We start from the raw sequence: 26,340 nt of genomic DNA on the forward strand, positions 1-26,340 counted from the left end.
TGCACGGGCGAGTCACTGCCCCTTCGTGTTCACTTCATTCACAGGGTGGAGTTCAAAGAGGTGTCTGGGCATCGGGTTCTTATCAAGAGGGGACCGGGAAATCGGGGTCCTTCCCAGTGTGGAAGCACCCACGAGGCCATGTCTGGAATGTCGTCGTGAGACCGGCCTCATCCTGAGGTGCGACCGGAAGTTCGGGAACCCCTTCCAGACAAAGCAGGGAGTCGACCCTCCTGTCGAGATCAGGAGGTTAGAAGGGGCTCAGAGGAAGTGGTGCCGGAAAACCTCGGTGTTCCTCTCAAGGGAGACCGGGATGTCGGGGAAATTTGTGGGTCGCATCAAGGGTGCCAATTACCATTTCGACCTCCAATTCCTAACGTGGGACGTCTCCTGAGACGCTGTAGCGGGTAAGGGCCTCATCTTGCGATGACGGGGGAACCACGTGGTTTTTCTCGAGTTGCGGCGGGATTCTCGAGTTACGACGGGGAATTCAGGATGCCTCTTGTGTTGGCCCAGGGAAGTCCAATGTTCCATTCGAGTTGCGAAAGAAAGCTGGGGATTGCTCTCGAGTGACTGCAGGGCCAATAGACCTCATCTAGGCTTGTGTCCAGAAGCCAATGTTCCTCTGCAGGGTCGACATGGATCTCGGGGTTGCATTCCAGATGCACCCGGGGAGACAGGCATTCAAGTACAGAGGAAGCAAAGAACCCCGCTCTGCTCTCGAGTCGCGACGGGTATCTCTTGGAGCTCACTGGGTGGACTAAAGGGAGTCAAGACTCCTGAGGCGTTTGGAGAGAGGTCGAGAGATTGGTCTCTAGGCCATGCAGGAGACGAAGGCCCTCATCTCGCGATGACGGGGGAGTCTCGGTGTTGGTCTGGAGCGGCGGCCCCAGTGTGCGGTTTCTCACGAGGTACGATGGCGAGGTCAGTGAGCCTCTCGTGGGGCGCCAGGGAAGTCGGGTCTCCATGCGAGTGCCGAGGGGGAGCGCGTCATTGCTCTCGAGTCATGGTAGGGGAATCTGGCCTCGAGACGTGTTGAAGAAGGTCTCTCGAGGTCTTTCTCGGGTTGAGGCAGGAAACCCTGGCTTCCCTCGACTTGTGCAGGTGACCTCAGGGGGCTTCTCATGGTGGCTCTGATAAGTCAGGGAACCTGGAGGTGGGAGGGGCCTCTCGGGACTCCACTGGGTTTGGTGCATTGGAACAGGGACTCATCTCCAGTTGAGGCAGGAACCTCAGGGTTCCTCTGATTTCAGACTCCGATCGTGGGGTCCCTGCAGACTTGGGACAGGAGAGTCAGGCCTCGTCGTGGGTTGAGGCATGGAACTCCGCTTGCCTCTCGAGGTGTCCACGGGGAGAGAGGCCACTTGTCGAGCTGTATTTGGAACCTGGGGCTTTTTCCGGACTATGCACCGGCGAGTCACTGCCCCTTCGTGTTCACTTCATTCACAGGGTGGAGTTCGGAGAGCTGTCCGGGCATCGGGTTCTTATCAAGAGAGGACCGGGAAATCGGGGTCCTTCGCAATGTGGAAGCACCCACGAGGCCATGTCTGGAATGTCGTCGTGAGACCGGCCTCATCCTGAGGTGCGACCGGAAGTTCGGGAACCCCTTCCAGACAAAGCAGTGTAGTCGACCCTCCTGTCGAGATCAGGAGGGTAGAAGGGGCTCAGAGGAAGTGGTGCCGGAAAACCTCGGTGTTCCTCTAGAGGGAGACCGCGATGTCGGGGAACTTTGTGGGTCGCATCAAGGGTGCCAAGTACCATTTCGACCTCCAATTCCTAACGTGGGACTTCTCCTGAGACGCTGTAGCGGGTAAGGGCTTCATCTTGCGATGACGGGGGAACCACGTGGTTTTTCTCGAGTTGCGGCGGGATTCTCGAGTTACGACGGGGAATTCAGGATGCCTCTTGTGTTGGCCCAGGGAAGTCCAATGTTCCATTCGAGTTGCGAAAGAAAGCTGGGGATTGCTCTCGAGTGACTGCAGGGCCAATAGACCTCATCTAGGCTTGTGTCCAGAAGCCAATGTTCCTCTCCAGGGGAGACAGGGATCTCGGGGTTGCATTCCAGATGCACCCGGGGAGACAGGCATTCAAGTACAGAGGAAGCAAAGATCCCCGCTCTGCTCTCAAGTCGCGACGGGTATCTCTTGGAGCTCACTGGGTGGACTAAAGGGAGTCAAGCCTCCTGAGGCGTTTGGAGAGAGGTCGCGAGATTGGTCCCTAGGCCATGCAGGAGACGAAGGCCCTCATCTCGCGATGACGGGGGAGTCTCGGGGTTGTTCTCGACCGGCGGCCCCAGTGTGCGGTTTCTCACGAGGTGTGATGGGGAGCTCAGGGAGCGTCTGGTGTGGCGCCAGGAAGTCAGGTCTCCCATGAGAGTGGTGAGGGGGAGCCCGTCATTGTTCTCGAGTCACAGTAGGGGCATCGGGCCTCAAGACGCGTTGAAGAAGGACTCTCGAGTTCTTTCTCGGGTTGCGGCATGAAACCCTTTATTCCCTCGACTTGTGGGGGTGACCTCAATGAGCTTCTCCAGGTGCCTCAGATATGTCAGGGATGCTGTGGATTTTGAGGGTCCTCTGGGGACTCCACTGGGTTTGATGCAATGGGAGAGGGCCTCATCTCCAGTTGAGGCAGGAACCTCAGGGTTCCTCTCCATTTCAGACTCTGATCCCAGGGTCCCTGCAGTGTTGGTACTCGAGAGTCAGGCCTCGTCTTGGGTTGAGGCATGGAACTCCGCTTGCCTCTCGAGGTGTTCTCGGGGTGACAGGCCACTTTTCAAGCCATATTTGAAACCTGAGGTTTTTTTCCGGATGAGGCACTGGGGTGTTAGTGCCCTTTTGTGTTGCGATTTCATCCACAGGGTTGCGTTCGAAGAGGTGTCCGGGCATCGGGTTCTTCTCAAGAGCGAACCGTTAAATCGGGGTCTTTCGGAAGGTGCCACGCCCACAAGGCTACATCTCGAATTCCTTCATGAGACTGGCCTCATCCTGAGGTGTGACGGGAAGGTCTGGAACCCTATCCTGACAAAGCAGGGGAATGGACCCTCCTGTCGAGATCAGGACGGGAGCTGGGGCTGGCCGGGAGCTGGTGAGGCATTCCACTTGTGACAAAGGTCATGAGGAAGGAGGCTCGGCACACGCAAAGGTGGGATCGAGCCTCAGGAGTCCCCCCAGATATTCTCAAGCATCTACCCTCCAAAAACCAGAGTCTGCCTATTTTATTGGTTTTTGCTCTCACCTCTGACTTTACTAGGGGCTGTTCTCTACCACCATCTTGCTCTCTCTGTCAAAGAGTTAACTTACAGCTCCAATTAATAAAGTTCCTGGGCAATTAGGAGTGTTTAAATCCAAACCCCTCAGATGGCTCTCTAACTCGCCTGACAAGTTTACCCGGACTCCTACAGCTATGCATATGATTGTTTACAGTCTCCCAGCCTCGAGAGGCATGGGGAGCTTAAGATATTCAAATAGCTTAAAGCCTCTCAGAGAGTTAGAAACTGTCAGAATAAACTAGTAAAGGATTTCATTGATGAGCCAATGCTTGTTGCCAAGTTTTTACATCCCCTGAATTGTATCCTTGAATGTGTATTAATTACAATAGTTGGTATATAGAAAAAATAAGTAGTGGCCTTGGTGTTAGTAACTTTAGACCCTTAAGGTAATAAATTCTTTCCTTTGTTGTAAACCCATTACACATCCACTCTATAGGAATGCAATTTTATTTTCGAAAGATGGCACCAAACCTTAAAATAATTACTCTTAGAGGAAATAAGTCTTTGTTGATAAGTCCTTGTTAAGAGTCATAAAATTTTAATAGGCCTTCTGGCCAGAAGATGATGTAAATCACCTAAACCATTTGTATATGATAAATTTGCAGGAAAGAATCCCTGCTTTTTGATAAGGGTCAAAGACTGCTGACTTTGCATCCCCTAGTATCCTTTATGTGTAACTCAGGGTATAAAAGCCCCTGTTGAAAATAAAGCTACGGGCCTTGCTCACCAGAGCTTGGTCTCCCCATGTCATTCTTTTCACATTCTGGCTGAAGTCTCCATCTGGAGTGTGGAACACACCATGCTTACTAATTACGCCTGGGCTTCTAAGACCCACTCAAGAAGGTGTCTAGGGTGGGGCACCTTCTGCTATTCGAGAGGGGGCCTGTGGCCTATGTAAGTGGTGCAAACTTCTTGTCTTGAAGTTTTATTGGTGTCCCGCGTAAACCAAGCTACTCTGCCTCTTTTCTCCACTGAATTTTCCTACTGAGCTATCCTCATTCTATTACTCTTTGTATCTCTAATTAGCATATAAATAGTCACCTAGGCCGTCTCTCCTTCGAATACCCTGGATCAGCCAGGGCAGGATCCCGGCAGGTGGTGCCCAAGACAGGTGTTTTCGAAGGTAAGCTCCCCAAAGCAATTAGGGTCATCAGCCCTATTGCTCCCCGTTCTCGGAACAACTGGGTCATCAGCCCTCTTGTTCCCCCACGGAGCAGTTTGTGTCATCAGCCCTACTGCTCCTCCCTTAGAACAGTTTGGGTCATCAGCCTACTGTTCCTCCTCCAGAACAATCTGGGTCATCAGCCCTATTGTTCTTCCAGTGTTCGGGATGCCTAGGACCCCACTCAAGGGTGCTGTGGACCCCCCTGTAGGATAGACAGGGCGAGAGGAGTGGGAAGTGTTGACAGTGTTAAAGAGCTAGACCTAGAGAGAGAAAACAGTTTCTGAATTTAAAAGGCCAAAGAAAAGCCTGATCTTTTGATAGCTTAAAGCAAAATCTTTTACTATACTTAATTTTCTGACATGGGTAACACTGAATCAAATGATAGACAGCTCTTTATAGGAGTAATCTTACAGTTATTAAATAAAAAAGAAATCAAAGTTTAAAAATCTACCATTCAATCATTTTTAACATTTGTACAAGACCACTGCCCTTGGTTTCTACAACAGGGCACTGTTAACTTAGATATCTGGGGAAAAGTAGGTAAACAGCTAAAAGCTTATTGTGCTCAACAAAGCTTGGAAAAAATCCCTACTTACACCTTTCCTCTATGGAATATGATTAGAGATGCTTTAGATCCAGCTCATGAATTTGAAAAGGTACCTGTTAAAGAGGAAAGTGAAGTTTCAAAAACACCTTTTAAGCAGAAAAGCGAATCTGAAAAGGTACCTGTTATAAAAGAAAGTAAAAATGAAGAGGCTATACCTAGCTATTGGCAGCTAAACAAATGGCTAACCGCTATGACTGCCAATGAGCATGTAGAAGATTGGGATAAAAAGAACGATCAGCTCTTCCCTCCAGATGAAAAAGATTTAGAGAAAACAGCAGCTCAATACCATTCTCATGACGATTGGTCTTTTTTAGCTAAAGATGCTCCTAAAAGTTTAAGAAAAACATCCCTAATCTGACCATCAGCTCCTAGGAGCTTGAGGGAAACATCCCCAGTCAGACAGTCCGTAAGATTTAGTCACCAAACAGTTAAAGGATCTCTGGAACAGGAGAGGAGAAATAGAGGACGCTCCCATCCCCCCATGCCTCCTCCACCGTGTGGGGGTAAAGGGCCTCCATTAGGAGTTTCCCAGAGAAGGCTTTTCTCTAGTCCCAAGGATAAATTTGATCTTCACCTTGAGGCTTCTTTTCTAGTCCCCTCTACAGTTTAGATAGGGTAAAGTGGGTACAAAATAAATTAAAATATTCTCAAAAAAAAAAAAAAAAGGTTTCTCTATATCTAAGAATAGACAAATGTTTATTGGCTCTGTGAAATATGATTAGAAATGTCCTGGACCTCCGTCATGAGGCTGTTAAATAGCCAATGGGAGAGGCTATAGCGGTAGATGGTGGTGAGTCTCCACTTTCTGCACAGATCATAATTTCTGCTATTGGAAAAAAAAGGAGGGAGAAAGTGCTTTACCTCCCCAGGAAGGAGAGGGCTTACAGGGCGCTGCGGCTGAGCGCCCTGGCAAGCTCCCTCCCGCTCTGCGCAAACCTTTAAAAAACTTATCCACCACTTTCTGATTTAAGGTGATCGCCACCGCCTCCGTTTGTGCCTCCCAGGACCCAGGAGTTCCACACTTTGCCCCCAAAGCCTCTCAAAGCGTTGCCTAAGCCTGAGGAAGATAAAAAGTTTTTTGAACAGTGGAGCTTTTAAAACAGACTGAGTGCACAATATGCAGAGCGTGCTCCTTGGAGAAAACCCCCTCAGGGGGGTCTCATCCAGGCTAGGAAAAAAGCGAAAGGGGATTTAGCAACAATATTAACCCCTGATGTGCCACTTACTCCAATTCCAACGGGAGTGGCTGGCCCCCTACCCGAGGACACTGTAAGATTTGTCCTGGGGCGTAGCTCGCTTTCTTTTCAAAAAAAAAAAAAAAGAAAAGAAAAGAAAGAAAGAAAGAAATTTCGGTGGTGCATGGTGTAGTAGATTCTGATTATATTGGAAAAATTAAAGTCTTGATCTCACCGCCTACCAAAACTGTACAAATTAATAAAGGTCAAAGAGTAACACAGCTTTTGCTTTTACCTTATTATCACACAAGAAAAAACTTGACTTCTCAAGCTAAGAGCCACAAAGCATTTAGATCTAGTAGTCTAGCCTTTTGGGTGCAGGAAATTACAGCTCCAAGGCCTTTAGAAGATCTTTTAATTCAAGGGAATAAAATGTCAAGACTGAGTTACGAGCAGTTATTTAGGCTTTTCAACATTTAGGAGACCACACCTTTAATCTTTTGACTGACTCCAGATATATTGTAGGGTTATTTCCTCATATTGAACCTGCTAATATTCCAAAAAATAAAACTACTATCTTCTTGTTATCTGATTTGCAAAAAGAGATTAAACACAGAGATAAAAAATATATTGTGGGACATATGAGAGCCCATTCCAACTTGCCCGGCCCTTTACATGAAGGCAATGCTTTGGCAGATGCATTGACTAAAGTAATTGTTTTAAACTTACATAAAAAGATTGATAAGGCCAAAAATTCTCACAAAATTCACCATCAAAACGCAGCCGGTTTAAGGTATAAATTTCATATCCCTAGACAAATAGTTATGTCCAAATTGTAATTAATCACTTAAACGTGAACACAGGGGCAGACTACAATGATGAGACACTAGATGCCTGAATTACAGACTATGACTCGGCCCCTGGTCAAATAAAAAGACCTCCTTACTGGAGAGTGAAAATGGCCAGATGTGTTACTAACTTGTGGGAGAGGGTATGCTTGTATATTTCTACAGAATGCAGATTCTCCGATTTGGATCACAGAAAAATTCGTCATGTCACATTCCCCAAAGACCAGGTTCGCGGTGCGCGCACACGCTCGCTCCCCCTCCCCCAGCCAGCTCTCGCCTCCGCACCGCCAGCGGCGCCCTGCACCCTCCTCGCTGCACCCCGCAACCTAGAGCAAAGAAGTCTGTACGGCGAGTGAGGGCCAGAGAGGAAAGCGTGCCCGCAGAGTACCGTCCAGACCAGCGCGCTCCCGCCGGCGAGAGGGGAACGCCCCGAGCCCAAGCCGCGGCGGCTAGCCCAAGGCAGCGAACCCTGCCCCTCCACCCGCCGTAAGCGCAGCGGCCCACAGCCTGCCGTTCGCGTTCTGCCTCCTGCTGCTGGGGACACTGCTCCCCCGGGCCAACACCTATAGCTGCTCCCTGGTTCATCTTGTTTAAATCCTCAATATAATGTTTGCTCCTTTGTGGTGGTGTTGTGAACAATGTATGCTCTCATCTTGTTTAAACCCTCAATATAATGTTTGCTCCTTTGTAATTTTACAACGTCCACCTTATTTTATGATGTAACCAGTTATTGAGTTATGCTCTTGCTGTATTACAACAACTACAGGATTTAATGTGAACACGACGGTTTGTGGGATTACTTATCTTGGGAATAGCAGCTTTGATGAGTGTAATTACTTCTATTACTGTGGCAGCAATATAATTGACTCAACAAGTACATACTGCTCAATATGTTGATTCTATGTCCAAAAATGTTTCTTTAGCATTGTCAACACAGGAAGCTATAGACAGAAAATTAGAGATGAGGGTAGATGCCCTAGAGGAAGCAGTAATACATATTGGGACTGAATTGCAGGCTTTAAAGGTGAAAATGGCATTGTCCTGTCATGCTGATTACCGGTGGATATGTGTAACACCCCTGAAAGTAAATGAGACAAATTTTGAATGGGAAAAGATTAAAAACCATATTTCAGGTATCTGGAACAGCTCTGACATTGGCTTAACTTAGGGAAGCTTCACAATCAAATAGCAACCATGGAACACTCCCAATTAGATTTTACTGCTGCTGGAACAGCAAATGATTTCTTCCGTACTTTCTCTAACTACATTTCAGGAAAAAAATATTCTGTATACCTTCCTTGGCTGTTTAATTCTGCTTATAATAATCATTCTTCCTTGTATTGTCAGGATTCTTCAGCAGAGGAGCATTCAGAGGCTCGCGACTGAGCTACATCTGGCTGTTTTAAGAAATAAAAAAGTGGGAGATGCCGGGAGCCGGTGAGGCATTCCACTCGTGACAAAGGTCATGAGGAAGGAGGCTCGGCATATGCAAAGGCGGGATTGAGCCTCAGGAGTCCCCCCGGATATTCTCAAGCATCTACCCCCAAACCAGAGTCTGCCTACTTTATTGTTTTGTTCTCTCACCTCCGACTTTACTGGGGGCTGTCCCCTATCACCATCTCGCTCTCTCTGTCAAAGAGTTAACTTACAGCTCCAATTAATAAAGTTCCTGGGCAATTAGGAGTGTTTAAATCCAAACCCCTCAGATGGCTCTCTAACTCGCCTGACAAGTTTACCTGGACTGCTACAGCTATGCATACGATTGTTTACAGTCTCCCAGCCTCAGGTGGCACGGGAAGCTTAAGATATTCAAATAGCTTAGAGCCTCTCAGAGAGTTAGAAACTGTCAGAATAAACTAGTAAAGGATTTCATTGATGAGCCAATGCTTGTTGCCAAGTTTTAACATCCCCTGAACTGTATCCTTGAATGTGTATTAATTACAATAATTGGTATATAGAAAAAATAAGTAGTGGCCTTGGTGTTAGTAACTTTAGACCCTTAAGGTAATAAGTTCTTTCCTTTGTTGTAAACCCATTACACATCCACTCTATAGGAATGCAATTTTATTTTCGGAAGATGGCACCAAACCTTAAAATAATTACTCTTAGAGGAAATAAGTCTTTGATGATAAGTCCTTGTCAAGAGTCATAAAATATTAATAGGCCTTCTGGCCAGAAGATGATGTAAATCACCTAAACCATTTGTATATGATAAATTTGCAGGAAAGAATCCCTGCTTTTTGATAAGGGTCAAAGACTGCTGACCTTGCATCCCCTAGTATCCTTTATGTGTAACTCAGGGTATAAAAGCCCCTGTTGAAAATAAAGCTACGGGCCTTGCTTACCAGCGCTTGGTCTCCCCATGTCATTCTTTTCACATTCTGGCTGAAGTCTCCATCTGGAGTGCGGAACACACCATGCTTACAAATTACTCCTGGGCTTCTAAGACCCACGCGAGAAGGTGTCTAGGGTGGGGCACCTTCCACTATTTGAGAGGGTACCTGCAGCCTACGTGAGTGGTGCAAACTTCTTGTCTTGAAGTTTTATTGGTCTCCCGCATAAACCAAGCTACTCAGCCTCTTTTCTCCACTGAATTTTGCTACTGAGCTATCCTCATTCTATTACTCTTTGTATCTCTAATTAGCATATAAACAGTCGCCTAGGCCGTCTCTCCTTCAAAAACCCTTGATCAGCTGGGCAGGATCCCGGCAGGGGCTCAGATCAAGTGGTGCCGGGAACCTCGGTATTCCTCTCGAATGAGGCCAGTATGTCGGGGAACTTTGTGGGTCGCATCAAGGGTGCCCAAGTACCGTTTTGACCTTCAAGACGGAACGTGGGACTTCTCCTGAGACGCTGTAGCGGGAAAGGGCTTCATCTTGCGATGACGGGGGAACCACGTGGTTTTTCTCGAGTAGCGGCGGGATTCTCGAGTTACGACGGGGAATTCAGGATGCCTCTTGTGTTGGCCCAGGGAAGTCCAATCTTCCATTCGAGTTGCGAGGGAGAGCTGGGGATTGCTCTCAAGTGACTGCAGGGCAAATAGACCTCATCTAGGCTTGTGTCCAGAAGCTAATGTTCCTCTCCAGGGGCGACAGGGATCTCGGGCTTGCATTCCAGACTCACCCGGGGAGTCAGGCCTCATCTCGAGTGGAAGCAAAGAACCCCGCTCTGCTCTCGAGTCCTGACGGGTATCTCTTGGAGCTCACTGAGTGGCTTAAAGGGAGTCAAGCCTCCTGTGGCGTTTGGAGAGAGGACTCGGGATTGCTCTCTAGGCCACCCAGGAAATGAAGGTCCTCATATCCTGATGACGGGGGCGTCTCAGGGTTTTTCTCGAGAGGCAGCGCCAGTATGGGGTTTCTCTCGAGAGCTTCTCGTGTGGCGCCAGGGAAGTCAGGTCTCCCATGCGAGTGGCGAGGGGGAGCACGTATTTGCTCCTGAGTCACGGTAGGGGAATCGGGCCTGAAGACACGTTGAAGGGGATCTCGAGGTCTTCCTCGGGATGAGGCAGGAAACGCTGGGTTCCCTCAACTTGTGTCGGTGAATTCATGGAGATTCTCAGGGTGCCTCTGAGAATTCTGGAATACTGTGGAATTGGGAGGGGCCTCTCGGGACTCCACTGGGTTTGGTGCAATGGAAGAGGGCCTCATCCCGAGTTGAGGCAGTAACTTGAGGGTTCCTTTCCATTTCAGACTCTGATCGCAGGGTCCCTGCAGATTTGGGATAGGAGAGACAGGCCTTGTCTTGTGTTGAGGCATGGAACTCCGCTTGCCACTCGAGTTGTTCACGGAGTGACAGGCCACGTGTCGAGCTGTATTTGGAACCTACGGGTTTTCCCAGACGATGCACGGAGGTGTCAGTGCCCCTTCGAATTGCGAGTTGATCCACAGGGTTGCGTTGGAAGAGGTGTCTGGGTTTCGGGTTCTTATCAAGAGCGGACTGGGAAATCTGGGTCCTTGGGAATGTGGCACCACCCACGAGGCCACGTTTCGAATTTCTTCATGAGACTGGACTCATCCTGAGTGGCGACGGGAAGGTCGGGAACCCCTTCCAGACAAAGCAGGGGAATCTACCCTCCTGTCGAGATCAGGAGGGGAGAAGGGGCTCAAAGGAAGTGGTGCCAGGAAACCTCGGTGTTCCTCTCGAGGGAGACCAGTATGTTGGGGAACTTTGTGTGTCGTATCAAGGCTGCCAAGTACCGTTTCGAACATTAGGACGGCACGTGGGACTTCTCTTGAGACGCGATCCCAGGAAAGGGCTTCATCTTACGATGGGCGGGGGAGGGGGGGGATCACGTGGTTTTTCTCATGTTGCGGCGGAATTCTCGAGTTGCGACAGGGAATTCAAGATGCTTCTTGTGTTGTCCAAGGAAGTCCAATCTTCCATTCGAGTTGCGAGGGAGAGCTGGGGATTGCTCCCGAGTCACTGCAGGTCAAATAGACCTCATCTAGGCTTGTGTCCAGAAACTAATGTTCCTCTCCAGGGGCGACAGGGATCTCAGGGTAGCATTCAAGACTCACCCGGGGAGTCAGGCCTCGTCTCGTGTGGAAGCAAAGAACTCCGCTCTCCTCTCGAGTCGCGATGGGTATCCCTTGGAGAACCCTGAGTGGCCTAAAGGGAGTCAAGCCTCCTGTGGAGTTTGGAGAGAAGAATCGGGATGGCTCTCCCGGCCATGCAGGAAACGAAGGCCCTCATCTCTCGATGACGGGTGCTCCTACTGGTTTTCCTCGAGCTGCTGCGTCAGTGTGAGGTTTTTACGAGGTACAAAGGGGAGCTCAGGGAGCCTGTCCTGTGGCACCAGGAAAGTCAAGTCTCCCATGCGAGTGGCGAGGGGGAGCATGTCATTGCTCCTGAGTCACGGTAGAGGAATCAGGCCTCAAGACGCGTTGAAGAGGACTCTCGAGGTCTTCCTCGGGTTGAGGCAGGAAACCCTGGGTTCCCTGGACTTGTGCCGGTGAACTCAGGGAGCTTCTCAGGGTGCCTCTGAGAATTATGGGATACTGTGGAATTGGGAGTGGCCTCTCGGGACTCCACTGGGTTTGGGCAATGGAAGAGGGCCTCATCCCGAGTTGAGGCAGGAACCTGAGGGTTCCTTTCCATTTCAGACTCCGATCACAGGGTCCCTGCAGAGTTCAGACAGGAGAGGCAGGCCTCGTCTTGTGTTGAGGCATGGAACTCCTCTTGCCGCTCGAGTTGTTCAGGGGGTGACAGGCCACCTGTCGAGCTGTATTTAGAACTTCGGGTTTTTTCGGACGATGCACGGGGGTGTCAGTGCCCCTTCGTGTTGCAACTTCATCCACAGGGTTGCATTCCAAGAGGTGTCCGGGCATCGGGTTCTTATCAAGAGCGGACCGAGACATCGGGGTCCTTTGGAATGTGTTACCAACCACGAGGCTATGTCTCGAATTTCTTCATGAGACTGGCCTCATCCTGAGGTGTGACGGGAAGGACAGGAACCCCTTCCAGACAAAGCAGGGGAATCGACACTCCCGTCTAGATCAGGAGGGGAGAAGGGGCTCAGAGAAATTGGTGCCGGAAACATCGGTGTTCCTCTCGAGAGAGACCGGTATGTCTCAGAACTTTTTGGGTCGCATCAAGGGTACCAAGTACCATTACGACCTTCAAGACGGAACGTGGGACGTCTCTTGAGACTCTGTAGGGGGAAAGGGCTTCATATTGCGATGACAGGGGAACCCAGTGGTTTTCTTCAAGTTGCGAAGGGATTCTCGAATTACAACGGGGAATTTAGGATGCCTCTTTTGTTGGCACAGGGAAGTCCAATCTTCGATTCCAGTTTCGAAGGAGCGCTGGGGATTGCTCTCGAGTCACTGCAGGCACATAGACTGTATCTAGGCTTGTGTCCAGAAGCTAATGTTCCTCTCCAGAGGCGACAGGGATATCAGGGTTGCCTTCCAGACTCACCTGGGGAGTCAGGCCTCTTCTCGATTGGAAGCAAAGAACTCCATGCTCCTCTCGAGTCTCGACGGGTATCCCTTGGAGCCCACTGAGTGGCCTAATGGGAGTCAAGCCTCCTGTGGAGTTTAGAGAGAGGACTCGGGATTGCTCTCTAGGCCATGCAGGAAACGAAAGCCCTCATCTGGCGATGACGGGGGAGTCTGGGGGTTTATCTCGAGCTGCAGCGACTGTGTGGGGTTTCTCACGAGGTACGATGGGGAGCTGAGAGAGCCTCCCTTGTGAAGCCAGGGAAGTCAGGTCTCCATGGGAGTGGCGAGGGGGAGCCCGTCATTGCTCTTGAGTCATGGTAAGGGAATGCGTCCTCAAGACACGTTAAAGAAGGACTCTCAAGGTCTTTCTCGGGTTGTGGCAGGAAACACTTGGTTCCCTTGACTTGTACCAGACCTCAGGGAGCTTCTCAGGGTGCCTCTGAGAAGTCAGGGATTCTGTGGAGTTGGAAGGGGACTCTCAGGACTCTTCTGGGTTTGGTGCAATGGAAGAGGGCCTCATCACGAGTTGAGGCAGGAACCTCAGGGTTCCTCTCCATTTCTGACTCCGATCGCAGGGTCCCTGCAGAGTTGGGACAGGAGTGGCAGGCTTCATCTTGTGTTGAGGCATGGAACTCCGCTTGCCGCTCGAATTGTTCACGGGGTGACACGCCACTTGTCCAACTGTATTTGCAATCTACGTGTTTTTCCGGACGATTCACGGGCGTGTCATTGCCCCTTCGTGTTGTGAATTCATCCACAGTGTTGCATTCGAAGAGGTGTCCGGGCATGGGGTTCTTGTCAAGAGCGGACCGGGTAATCGGGGTCCTTCGGAATGTGGCACCACCCACGAGGCCACGTCTCGAATTTCTTCATGTGACTGGCCTCATCCTGAGGTGCGACGGGAAGGTCGGGAACCCCTTCTGGACAAATCAGTGGAATCGACCCTACTGTGGAGATCAGCAGGGGAGAAGGGGCTCAGAGGAAGTAGTGCCGGGAAACCTCGGTGTTCCTCTCTAAGGAGACTGGTATGTAGAGGAAATTTGTGGGTCGCATCAAGGCTGCCAAGTACCGTTTTGAACTTCAAGACGGCACGTGGGACTTCTCTTGAGATGACGTCGAGGGAAAGGGCTTCATCTGGCGATGGCGGTGGAACCACGTGGTTTTTCTCGTGTTGCGGGGGGATTCTCGAGTTGCGACAGGGAATTTAGGATGCCTCATGTGTTGGCCCAGGGAAGTCCAATCTTCCATTCGAGTTGCGAAGGAAAGCTGGGGATTGCTCTCGAGCCACTGCAGGTCAAATAGACCTCATCTAGGCTTGTGTCCAGAAACTAATGTTCCTCTCCAGGGGTGACAGAGATCTTGGGGTTACATTTCAGACTCACCCGGGGAGTCAGGTATCATCTCGAGAGGAAGGAAAGAACTCCGCTCTCCTCTCGAGTTGCGACGGGTATCTTTTGGAGCACCCTGAGTGGCCTAAAGGGAGTCAAGCCTCCTGTGGAGTTTGGAGAGAAGATTCAGTATGGCTCTCCCGGCCATGCAGGAAACGAAGGCCCTCATCTCACGATGACGGGGACTCCTCATGGTTTTCCTCGAGCTGCGGCGCCAGTGTGGGGTTTCCCACGAAGTACAACGGGGAGCTCAGGGAGCCTCTTGTGTGGCGCCAGGGAAGTCAGGTCCCCCATGCGAGTGGCGAGGGGGAGCGCGTCATTGCTCTCGAGTCACGGTAGGGGCATCGGGCCTCAAACGCGTTGAAGAAGGACTCTCGAGGTCTTTCTCGGGTTGTGGCAGGAAACCCTGGGTTCCCTCGACTTGTGCCTGTGACCTCAGGGAGCTTCTCAGGGTGCCTCTGAGAAGTCGGGGATACTGTGAAGTTGGGAGGGGCCTCTCGGGACTCCTCTGGGTTTGGTGCAATGGAAGAGGGCCTCATCTCCAGTAGAGTCAGGAACCTCAGGGTTCCTCTCCATTTCAGACTCCAATCGCAAGGTCCCTGCAGAGTTGAGACAGGAGAGTCAGGCCTGGTCTTGGGTTGAGGCATGGAACTCCGCTTGCCTCTCGAGGTGTTCTTGGGGTAACAGGCCACTTGCCGAGCTGTATTTGGAATCTGCGGGTTTTTCCGAATGATGCACGGGGGTGTCAGTGCCCCTTCGTATTGCGACTTCATCCACAGGGTGGCGTTCGAAGAAGTGTCCGGGCATGAGGTTCTTGTCAAGATCGGACCTGGGTATTGGGGTCCTTCTGAATGTGGCACCACCCACTAGGCTACTTTTCAAATTTCTTTGTGAGAACGGCCTCATCCTGAGGTGCGACTCGAGAAAAACCACGTGGTTCCCCTGTCATCCCAAGATGAAGCCCTTTCCCGCTACATCCTTTCAGGAGAAGTCCCACGTTCCGTCCTGAAGGTCGAAACGGTACTTGATAGCCTGGATTCGACCCAAAAAGTTCCCCGATCTACTGGTCTCACTCTAGAGGAACACCGAGGTTCCCGGAACAACTTACTCTGAGCCCCTCAACAGGAGGGTCCATTCCCCTGCTTTGTCTGGAACGAGTTCCAACTTTCCGGTCGCACCTCATGAGAAACCCCACACTGGGGCCACCACTGGAGAAAAACCCCGAGACTCCCCAGTTATCGTGTGATGAGGGCCTTCGTTTCCTGCATGGCCTAGAGAGCAATCGCGAGTCTTCTCTCCAAACTCCACAGGAAGCTTGACCCCCTTTAGGACACTCAGTGGGCTCCAAGAGATACCCATCGCAACTCTAGAGGAGAGCGGAGTTCTTTGCTTCCACTCGTGACGAGGCCTGACTCCCCGGGTGAGTCTGGAATGCCACCCCGAGATCCCTGTCACCCCTGGACAGGAACATTAGCTTCTGGACACAAGCCTAGATGAGGTCTATTTGCTCTGCAGTGACTCGAGAACAATCCCAGCCCTCCTTCGCACCTCGATTGGAAGATTGGGCTACCATGGGCCAACACAAGAGGCATCCTGAATTCCCCATCGTAACTCAAGAATCCCACTGCAACTGGAGAAAAACCACGTGGTTCCCCCGCCATCGCAAGATGAAACCCCTTCCCGCGATGGGATCTCAAGAGAAGTCCCACCTACCGTCTTGAAGTCAAAATGGTACTTGGCAGCCTTGATGCGACCCACAAAGTTCCCCGATATACCGGTCTCCCTCAGGAGCAACACCGAGGTTCCCAGCATCACTTCCTTTGAGCCCGTTCTCCCCTCCTGATCTCGACAGGAGACACCATTTCCCCGCTTTGTCTGCAAGGGGTTCCCGACCTTCCCGTCGCACTTCAGGATGAGGCCAGTCTCACGAGGGAATTCGAGGGGAGACTCGTGGGCAATGCTACCTACTGAAAGACCCCAATTTCCTGGTCCACTCTTGACAAGAACCCCATGCCCGAACACCTCTCGAAGGCCACCCTGACGATGAAGATGCAACACGAAGGGGCAGTCACACCCCCATGCATCATCTGGAAAAACCCGCAGGTTCCAAATACAGCTCGACAAGTGGCCTGTCACCCCGTGAACACCTCGAGTGGCAAGCGGAGTTCCTTGCCTCAACCAAAGACGAGGCGTGACTCTCCTTTCCCAACTCTGCGGGGACCCTGCCAACGGAGTCACAAATGGAGAGGAACGCTAAGGTTCCTGCCTCAACTCGAGATGAGGCCCTCTTCCATTGCAGCAAACCCAGTGGTGTTCCGAGAGGCCCCTCCCAAATCCACAGTATCCCTCACTTCTCAGAGGCACGCTGAGAACCTCCCTGAAGTCCCTGGAACAAGTGGAGGGAACCCAGGGTTTCCTGCTGCAACCCGAGAAAGACCTCGAGAGTCCTTTCAACCCGTTTTGAGGCCTGATTCCCCTACCATGATTCGAGAGCAATGACTCGCAACACCTCACTCCTTGCATGGGAGACTTGACTTCCCTGGCGGCACAGGAGAGGCTCCCTGAACTCGCAGTCGTACCTCGTGAGAAACCTGACACTGGCGCCGCCGCTTGAGGAAAACCCCGAGTCTCCCACGTCATAGGGAGATGAGGGCCTTCGTTTCCTGCATGGCCTAGAGAGCCATCCCGAGTCCTCTCTCCAAACTCCACAGGAGGCTTGACTCCTTTTAGGCCACTCAGGGGGCTCCAAGAGATACCCGTCGCTACTCGAGAGGAGAGTGAAGTTCTTTGCTTCCACTAGGGAGGAGGCCTGACTCCCCGGGTGAGTCTGGAATGCAACCCCGACATCCCTGTCGTTCCTGGAGAGGAACATTAGTTTCTGGACACAAGCCTAGATGAGGTCTATTTGCCCTGCAGTGACTCGATAGCAATGCCCAGCTCTCCCTCGAAACTCGAATGGAAGATTGGACTTCCTTGGGCCAACACAAGAGGCATCCTGAATTCCCCGACGTAACTCGAGAGTCCCGTCGCAACTTGAGAAAAACCACGTGATTCCCCCGTCATCCCAAGATGAAGGCCTTTCCCGCGACGGCGTCTCAAGGGAAGTCCCACGTTCCGTCTTGAAGTTCTAAATGATACCTGTAAGCCTTGATGGGACACACAAAGTTCCCCGACATACTGGTCTCCCTCGAGACGAACACCGAGGTTACCCAGCACCAATTCCTCTGAGCCACATCACCCCTCCTGATCTCGACAGGAATGTTGATACCCCTGCTTTGTCTGGAAGGGGTTCCCGACCTTTCCTTCACCCCTCAGGATGAGGCCGGTCTCACGACGAAATTCGAGACGTAGCCTCCTGTGTGGTGCTACATTCCGAAGGACCCCGATGTCCCGGTCCGCCCTTGATAACCCGATGCCCGGACACCTCTTCCAATGCAACCCTGTGGATGAAGTCGCAACACGAAGGGGCACTGACACCCCCGTGCATCGTCCGGAAAAACCCATAGGTTCCAAATACAGCTCAACAAGTGGGATGTCACCCCGTGAACACCTCGAGTGGCAAGCGGGGTTCCATGCCTCAACACAAGCCCAGACCTGCCTCTCTGTCTCAACTCTGCAGGGACCCTGCGATCAGAGTCAGAAATCAGAGGAACCCTGAGGTTCCTGCCTCAACTCGGGACAAGGCCCTCTTCCATTGCACCAAACACAGTGGAGTCCCGAGAGGCCCCTCCCAACTCCGCAGTATCCCTGACTTCACAGAGGCACCCTGAGAAGCTCCCTGAGGTCACAGGCACAAGTCGAGGGAACCCAGGGTTTCCTACCGCAACCCGAGAAAGACCTCGAGAGTCCTTCTTCAATGCGTCTTAAGGCTGGATGCCCCTACCATGACTCGAGAGCAATGATGCACTCCCCTTCGCCAATCGCATGGGAGCCCTGACTTCCCTTGCGCCACTGGAGAGGCTCCCTGAGCTCCCCGTCGTACTTGATGGGAAACCCCACACTGGCGGCGCAGGTCGAGGAAAACCACGAAGAGTCCCTATCATCGGGAGATGAGGGCCATCGTTTCCTGCTTGGCCTAAAGAGTAATCCCGTGTCCTCTCTCCAAAGGCCACAGGAGGCTTGACTCCCATTAGACCACTCAGTGGGCTCCAAGAGATACCCGTCGCGATTGGAGAGGATAGCGGAGTTCTTTGCTTCCACTCGAGACGAGGCCTGACTCCCCGGGTGCGTCTGGAATGCAACCCCGAGATCCCTGTCTCCCCTGGAGAGGAACATTAACTTCTGGACACAAGGCTAGATGAGGTCTATTTGCCCTGCAGTTACTCGAGAGCAATCGCCAGCTCTTCCTCACAATTCGAATGGAAGAATGGACTTCCCTGGGCCAACACAAGAGGCATTGTGAATTTCCAGTAGTAACTCGAGAATCCCGCCCCATCAGGAGAAAAACCACGTGGTTCCCCCGCCATTGCAAGATGAAGCCCTTTCCGGCGAAGGCGTCTCAAGAGAAGTCCCACCTGCCATCTTAAAGTTCGAAGCTGTACTTGGCAGCCTTGATGCTACCCAAAGAACCCCAACATACAGGTCTCACTCGAGAGGAACCCCGAGGTTTCCTGGCACCATTTCATCTGAGCCCCTTCTCCCCTCCTGATCTCGATAGGAGGGTCGATTCCCCTGCTTTGTCTGGAAGGGGTTCCCGACCTTCTCGTCCCACCTCAGGATGAGGCCGGTCTCACGAAGAAATTTGAGAAGGGGCCTCGAGGGTGGTGTGACATTCCGAATGACCCCGATTACCCGGTCCGCTCTTGATAAGAACCCGATGCCCGGACACCTCTTTGAATGCAAACCTGTCGATGAATTCGCAATACGAAGGCGTACTGACACCCCCGTGCATCGTCTGGAAAAACCTCTAGGTTCCAAATACAGCTGGAAAAGTGGCCTGTCACCCCGTGAACACCTCGAGAGGAAAGCGGAGTTCCTTGCTTCAACAAAAGACGTGACCTGCCTCTCCTGTCCCAACTCTGCAGGGAGCCTGCAATCGGAATCAGAAATGGTGAGGCACGCTGAGGTTCCTGCCTCAACTCGGGACGAGGACCTCTTCCATTGCACCAAACCCAGTGGAGTCCCGAGAGGCCCCTCCCAACTCCACAGTATCCCTGACTTCTCAGAGGCACCGTGAGAAGCTCACTGAGGTCACCGGCACAAGTCGAGGGAACCCAGGGTTTCCTACCGCAACCCGAGAAAGAACTCGAGATTCCTTCTTCAATGCATCTTGAGGCCCGATGCCCCTATGGTGACTCGAGAGCAATGATGTGCTCCCCTCACCACTCGCATGGGAGACCTGACTTCCCTGGCGCCACAGGAGAGGCTCCTTGAGCTCCCCGTTGTACCCCGTGGGAAACCCAACACTGGGGCCGCAGCTCGAGGAAAACCGCGAGGAGCCCCGGTCATCGGGAGATGAGGGCCTTTGTTTCCTGCATGGGCTGGAGAGCCATCCCAAGTCTTCTCTCCAAAATCCACAGGAGGCTTGACTCCCTTTTCGGCCACTCAGTGGGTTCCAAGAGATACCCATCGAGACTCGAGACCAGAGCCGAGTTCTTTGCTTCCACTCGAGAGGAAGCCTGACTCCCCGGGTGAGTCTGGAATGCAACCCCAAGATCCCAGTCTCCCCTGGAGAGGAACATTAGTTTCTGGACACAAGCCTAGATGAGGTCTATTTGCCCTGCACTGACTCAGGAGCAATTCCCAGCTCTTCCTCGAAACTCGAATGGAAGATTGGACTTCCCTGGGCCAACACAAGAGGCATCCCCAATTCCCCGTCATAACTCGAGAATCCCACCGCAACTCGAGAAAAACCACGTGGTTCCCCCGTCATCGCAAGATGATGGGCTTTCCCGCGACGGCATTTCAAGTGAAGTCCCAGGTTCCGTCTTGAAGTTCAAAACGGTACTTGGCAGCCTTGATGCGACCCACAAAGTTCCCGGACATACCGGTCTCCCTCGAGAGGAACACCAAGGTTTCCCGTCACCACTTCCTCTGAGCCCCTCTCCCCTCCTGATCTCGACAGGAGGGTCGATTCCCCTTATTTGTTTGGAAGGGGTTCCCGACTTTCCCGTCACCCCTCAGGATGAGTCCGGTCTCACGAAGAAATTCGAGACGTGGCCTCGTGGGTGGTGCCACATTCTGAAGGACCCCGATTTCCCGGTCCGCTCTTCATAAGAACCCGATGCCCGGACACCACTTCGAATGCAACCCTGTCGATGAAGTCGCAACACGAAGGGGCTCTGATACCCCCGTGCATCATGCGGAAAAACCCACAGATTCCAAATACAGCTCGACAAGTGGCCTGTCACCCCATGAACAACTCGAGTGGCAAGCGGAGTTCCATGCCTCAACACAAGACGAGGCCTGCCTCTCCTGTCCAAACTCTGCAGGGACCCTGTGATCGGAGTCAGAAATGGAGAGGAAACCTGAGGTTCCTGCCTCAACTTGGGATGAGGCCCTCTTCCAATGCACCAATCCCAGTGGAGTCCCGAGAGGCCCCTCCCAACTCCACAGTAACAGTTACTTCTCAGAGGCACCCTTAGAAGCTCCCTGAGGTCACCAACACAAGTCGAGGGAACCCAGGGTTTCCTGCCACAACCTAAGAGTCCAATCTTTCATTGGAGTTGCGAGGGAGACCTGGGGGTTGCTCTCGAGTCACTGCAGGGCAAATAGACCTCATCTAGCCTTGTGTCCAGAAACTAATGTTCCTCTCCAGGGGCGACAGGGATCTTGGGTTTGCAATACAGACTCACCCGGGTAGTCAGGCCTCATCTCGAGTGAAAGCAAAGAACTCCGCTCTCCTCTCGAGTCGAGAGGGGTATCTCTTGGAGCCCACTGAGTGGCCGAAAGGGAGTCAAGCCTCCTGTGGAGTTTGGAGAGAAGATTCGGGATGGCTCTCCAGGCCATGAAGGAAAGGAAGGCCCTCATTTCGTGATGACGGGGGCGTCTCGTGGTTTTCCTTGAGCTGCGGCACCAGTGTGGGGTTTCCCACGAAGTACGATGGGGAGCTCAAGGAGCCTCTCGTGTGGTGCAAAGATAGTCAGGTCTCCCATGCGAGTGGTTAGGGGGAACGAGTCATTGCTCTGGAGTCACGGTAGGGGCATCGGCCATCAAGACGGGTTGAAGAAAGACTCTCGAGGTCTTTCTCGGGTTGCGGCAGGAAACTCTGGGTTCCCTCGACTCGACCGTGACCTCAGGGAGCTTCTCAGGGTGCCTCTGAGAAGTCAGCGATACTGCGGAGTTGGGAGGGGCCTCTTGGGACTCCACTGGGTTTGTTGCAATGGATGAGGGCCTGGTCCCGAGTTGAGGCAGGAACCTAGGGTTTCCTCTCCATTTCTGACTCGGATTGCAGGGTCCCTGCATGGAAATCCGCTTACCACTCGAGTTGTTAACTGGGTGACAGGCCATTTGCCGAGCTGTATTTGGAACCTGCGGGTTTTTCCGGACGATGCACGGAAGTGTCAGTGCCCCTCTGTTTGCGACTTCATCCACAGGGTTGCATTCGAAAAGGTGTCCGGGAATGGGGTTCTTATCAAGAGCAGACTGGGAAATCGGTGTCCTTCGGAATGTGGCACCACCCACGAGGCCAGGTCTCGAATTTCGTCGTGAGACCGGCCTCATCCAGAGGGGTGACGGGAAGTTCGGGAACCCCTTTCAGACAAAGCAGGGGAATCGACCCTCCTGTCGAGATCAGGAGGGTAGAAGGGGCTCAGAGGAAGTGGTGCTGGAAACCTCGGTGTTCCTGTCGAGGGAGACCTGTATGTCGGGGAACTTTTTAGGTCGCATCAAGGCTGCCAAGTACTGTTTCCAACTTTAAGACGGCAGGTGAGACTTCTCTTGAGACGTCGTTGCCGGAAAGGGCTTCATCTTGCGATGACGGGAGAACCACGTGGTTTTCCTCGAGTTGTGGCGGGATTCTCGAGTTATGACGGGGAATTGAGGATGCCTCTTGTGTTAGCCCAGGGAAGTCCAATCTTCCATTCGAGTTGCGAGGGAGAGCTGGGGATTGCCCTTGAGTCACAGCAGGGTAAATAGTCCTCCTCTAGGCTTGTGTCCAGAAGCTAATATTCCTCTACAGGGGCGACAGGTATCTCGGGGTAGCATTCCAGACTCACTCGGGGAGTCAGGCCTCATCTCGAGTGGAAGCAAAGAACTCCAGTCTCCTCTCCAGTAGTGACGGGTATTTCTTGGAGCCCACAGAGTGGCCTAAAGGGAGACACTCCTCCTATGGAGTTTGGAGAGAGGATGCGGGATTGCTCTCTAGGCAATGCAGGAAACGAAGGCCCTAACCTCCCTCTGAGGTGGGAGTCTCGGGGTTTTTCTTGAGCGGCTGCGCCTGTGTAGGGTTTCTCACAAGGTACGACGGCAAGCTCAGGGAGCCTCTCGTGCGGCGCCAGGGAAGTCGGGTCTCCATGCGAGGGGCGAGGGGGAGCGCGTCATTGCTCTCGAGTCATGGTAAGTGAATCGGGCCAAAAGACGCATTGAAGAAGTACTCTCGAGGTCTTTCTCGGGTTGCAGCAGGAAACCCTGCGTTCCCTCCACTTGTGCCGGTGACCTCATGGAGCGTCTCAGCTTGCCTTTGAAATGTCAGGGATACTGTGGAGTTGGGAGTGGCCTCTCGGGACTCCACTGGATTTGGTGTAATGGAAGTAGGCCTCATCTCCAGTTGAGGCAGGAACCTCAGGGTTCCGCTCCATTTCTGACTCCGATCTCAGTGTCCTTCCAGAGTTGGGACAGGAGAGGCAGGCCTCGGCTTTTGTTGAGGAATGGAACTCTGCTTGCCTCTGGAGTTGTTCACGGGGTGACAGGCTATTGGTCGAGCTGTATTTGGAACCTGCGGGTTCTTGCAGATGATGCATGGGGGTGTCACTGCCCCTTCGTGTTGTGACTTCATTCACAGGCTTGCATTCAAAGAAGGGTCGGGACCTCGGGTTCTTCTCAAGAGCGGACCGGGAAATCAGGGTCTTTTGGAATGTGGCACAACCCACGAGGCTACGTCTGGAATTCCCTCTTGAGACCGGCCTCATCCTGAGGTGCGAAGGGAAGGTCGGGTACCCATTGCAGACAAAGCAGGGAAATCGATACTCCTGTCTAGATCAGGAGGAGAGAATGGGATCAGATGAAGTCGTGCCGGAAACCTTGGGGTTCCTCTCCAGTGAGACCGGTATGTCGGGGAACTTTTTTGGGTCGCATCAATGGTGCCAAGTACCATTACGACCTTCAAGACGGAACGTGGGACGTCTCTTGAGACTCTTTAGTGGGAAAGGGCTTCATCGTGCAATGACGGGGGAACCACGTGGTTTTTCTCGAATTTCAGCGGGATTCTCTATCTACGACGGGGAATTCAGAATGCCTCTTTCGTTGGCCCAGGGAAGTCCAATCTTCCATTCGAGTTGCCCAGGAAAGCTGGGGATTACTCTCGAGTCACTGCTGGGCAATTATACCTCATCTAGGTTTGTGTCCAGAAGCTAATGTTCCTCTCCAGGGGCGACAGGTATCTCGGGGTTGCATTCCTGACTCACCGGGGAGTCAGGCCTCGTCTGCAGTGGAAGAAAAGAGCTCTGCTCTCCTCACGACTAGCGATGGGTATCTCTTGGATTCCACTGAGTGGCCTAAAGGGAGTCAAGCCTACTGTGGAGTTTGGAGAGAGGACTCGGAATTTCTCTCTAAGCCACGCGGGAAATGAAGGCCCTCATCTCGCGATGACGGGGGAGTCTCGGGGTTTTTCTCGAGCGGCGGTACCAGTGTGGGGTTTCTCACGAGGTATGACAGGGAGCTCAGGGAGCCTCTCGAGTGGCGCCAGGAAGTCAGGTCTCCCATGCGAGTGGCGAGGGGGAGCGCGTCATTGCTCTCGAGTCATGGTCGGAGCATCTGGCCTCAAGACGGGTTGAAGAAGGACTCTCGAGGTCTTTCTCAGGTTGCAGCAGGAAACCCTGGGTTCCCTCGACTTGTGCCGGTGACTTCAGGGAACTTCTCCGGGTTCCTCAGAGAACTCAGGGATGCTGTGGATTTTGAGGGGCCTTTCGGGACTCCACTGGGTTTGGTGCAATGGAAGAAGGCCTCATCTCCAGTTGAGGCAGGAACCTCAGGGTTCCTCTCCATTTCAGACTCGATCCCAGGGTCCCTGCAGAGTTGGGCCCGGAGAGTCAGGCCTCGTCTTGGGTTGAGTCATGGAACTCCGCTTGCCTCTCGAGGTGTTCATGGGGTGACAGGCCAGTTGTCGAGCTGTATTTGGAACCTGGAGGTTTTTCCGGACGATGCACGGGGGTGTCAGTGCCCCTTCGTGTTTCGACTTCATCCACAGGGTTGCGTTCAAAGAGGTGTCCGGGCATCGGGTTCTTGTCAAAAGCATACTGGGAAATCGGGGTCTTTCGGAAGGTGGCACCCCCCACGAGGCTATGTCTCGAATTCCCTCGTGAGAAAGGCCTCATCTTGACGTGTGATGGGAAGTTCTTGAAACCCTTCCAGACAAAGCAGGGGAATGGACCCTCCTGTCAATATCAGCAGGGAAGCAGGGGATCAGATGAAGTGGTGCCGGGAAACTTGGTGTTCCTCTCGAGGGAGACAGGTATGTCGGGGAACTTTTTTGGGTCGCATCAAGGGTGCCAGGTACAGTTCCACCTTCAAGACGAAACGTGGGACTTCTCCTGAGACGGTGTAGGGGTAAAGGGCTTCATCTTTCGATGACCTGGGAACAACGTGGTTTTTCTTGAGTTGCAGCGGGATTCTCGAGTTACGATGGGGAATTTAGGATGCCTCTTGTGTTGGCCCAGGGCAGTCCAATCTTCCATTCGAGTTGCGAGGGAGAGCTAGGATTGCTCTTGAGTCACAGCAGGGTAAATAGTCCCCCTCTAGGATTGTGTCCAGAAATTAATGTTCCTCTCAGGGGAGACAGGGATCTCGGGGTTGCATTCCAGACTCACCCAGGGGGACAGTCATCGTCTGGCGTGGAAGCAAAGAACTCCACTCCCCTCTATATTCGCGTCGTGTATCTCTTGAAGCCCACTGAGTGGCTTAAAGGGAGCCAAGCCTCCTGAGGAGTTTGGAGAGAAGACTCCGGATGGCTCTCTAGGCCATGCAGGAAACGAATGCCCTCATCTCGAGATGACGGGGGAGTCTCAGTGTTTTTCTCGAGCGGTGGCGCCAGTGTGTGGTTTCTCACGAGATTAGATGGCGAGTTCAGGGAGCCTCTGGAGTGGCGTCAATTTAGGCAGGTATCCCATGCAAGGGGCGAAGGGTTTCCTGTCATTGCTCTCACATCATGGTATGGAATCAGGCATCAAGACGCGTTGAAGGACTCTTGAGGTCTTTCTCGGGTTGCCGCAGGAAACCCTGTGTTCTCTCGAATTGGGCCCGTGACATCAGGCAGCTTCTCAAGCTGCCGCTGAGAAGTCAGGGATACTGTGGAGTTGGGAGGGGCCTCTCGGGACCCCACTGGGTTTGGTGCAATGGAAGAGTGCCTCATCTCCAGTAGAGACAAGAACCTCAGGGTTCTTCTCCATTTCAGACTCCGATCGCAGGGTCCCTGCAGAGTTTGGACAGGGGATTCAGGCCTCGTGTTCAGTTGAGCCATGGAACTCCGATTGCCTGTCGAGGTGTTCCCGGGGACAGAGGCCACTTGTCGAGCTGTATTTGGAACCTGGGGGTTTTTTCCGGAAGATGCACGGGCAAGTCACCGCCCCTTCATGTAGACTTCATTCACAGGGTGGCGATCGAAGAGGTGTCCAGGCATGGGGTTCTTGTGAAGAGCAGACCGGGAAATTGGGGTCTTTCGGAACGTGGAACCACCCACGGGGCCACGTCTGGGATGCTCTCATGAGACCGGCCTCATCCTGAGGTGCGACCGGAAGGTCAGGAACCCCTTCCAGACAAAGCAGGGGAGTCGACCCTCCTGTCGAGATGAGGAGGG

The sequence above is a fragment of the Bos indicus genome, chromosome 4, assembly GCF_029378745.1.
Source record: "Bos indicus isolate NIAB-ARS_2022 breed Sahiwal x Tharparkar chromosome 4, NIAB-ARS_B.indTharparkar_mat_pri_1.0, whole genome shotgun sequence".
Taxonomy (NCBI): domain Eukaryota; kingdom Metazoa; phylum Chordata; class Mammalia; order Artiodactyla; family Bovidae; genus Bos; species Bos indicus.